Genomic DNA, 1,294 nt, shown 5'->3' with positions numbered 1-1,294 from the left:
TTGTCGGATTACAGGTTTCTTTTTGTTGAAACGTCTTGTTTTGGGTCTTGACGCTTCATTGGACAATCTTTGAAATACAGAGACTCTTGTTGAATTATTCTTAGAGCATCCGCATTCTGTCAACACTGCTTTAATATTATTTTTTGAGCAACCGCATTCCGTCAGCACTGCCTTGATGAGTCTCTCGCATGCGCAATGAGACTCATCTTCTCGGACAATCCTCTTTCTTGAGTTGTTTTTCTGATAGTATAGCTCATCATTATTGTGATTCGAGCAACCTATCTTTTGCCTTTGAACTTTGTTAACATGCACAGGACGACTGGTCGTCGCCTCTGGGCGATCCAAAGTTAAATTTTTAAATCCACCCCTTTGCGGGAGTGGGGTTTTCATAGGTCCTAAACGAGAGTGGACTGATATTCTCTCGTTCTGGACTTGTGCAATTCTGACAGGAGGGTGTTTACGACCCCCTGTATATGAAACCACTACGGGTTTATTTACAGGATCTAACAGTTCTTTAACTGGGGCTTTGCCTCGATCGTCAGCCGAAGGACCGAGGCGATCCGCCATGGTGATCTTAAACTTAGACAAATCTGGGCTAACCCAGGGTTTCACTGATGATGCAGTAGACGGGCCCGGAACAGATGCTTGCGGCGTCTTCGGCATCCAAACTCTACGGTTCTTCGGTGGCTTTTCAGACACCGTCTCCTTCTTGATTTCTTGTGCTTGTTGACGAAGAGCGCGAGCACGAGTGGCCTTCGCCTTACGCCTTTGTATCCGTTCCTTAAGGGTTGAACGGGCCCTTTTGACGAGAGTCCACTCCTCCGTCGTAAGTTGTGCAGAAATATAATTATCTTGTCGTTGAGGCAACTGAATCATTTTCTGCCTCCTCGACTCTAGGTCCGCATAGTAATGGACCCCGTCGGTTTGTTGCATGGCCTTAGACAATTGTCGAGCACGGCGCTGGCGCTGTCTCTGACGAGCTCTCTTCGTCAACACCGATGAGCTATTGATCAACGACTCCGTAACGGGTGTAGAGTCGTTTTGAGCAGGGATGTTGCAAGGAGATTCCTTAGCAGCAGTCGGGCAGGAATCTTCGCCTGCGGTCTCCGTTGGAATTGCAGACTTGAAAGTTTTCTTGAAAGGTGAAATCTTCCTATATTTGCGAGACGAGGAAGATTTTGCATATGAGGATGATAAATATTCCTCAAACTTTGCTTGATCGAATTCATATTCGATCTCTTCATTGACAACGATCTTGATCGGTTGCGACACCGCGGCCTCGGCAGCGAGGCCG

Source organism: Asparagus officinalis, chromosome 2 (assembly GCF_001876935.1).
Source record: "Asparagus officinalis chromosome 2, Aspof.V1, whole genome shotgun sequence".
Lineage (NCBI taxonomy): Eukaryota > Viridiplantae > Streptophyta > Magnoliopsida > Asparagales > Asparagaceae > Asparagus > Asparagus officinalis.
Note: the sequence above shows the minus strand (reverse complement) of the source record.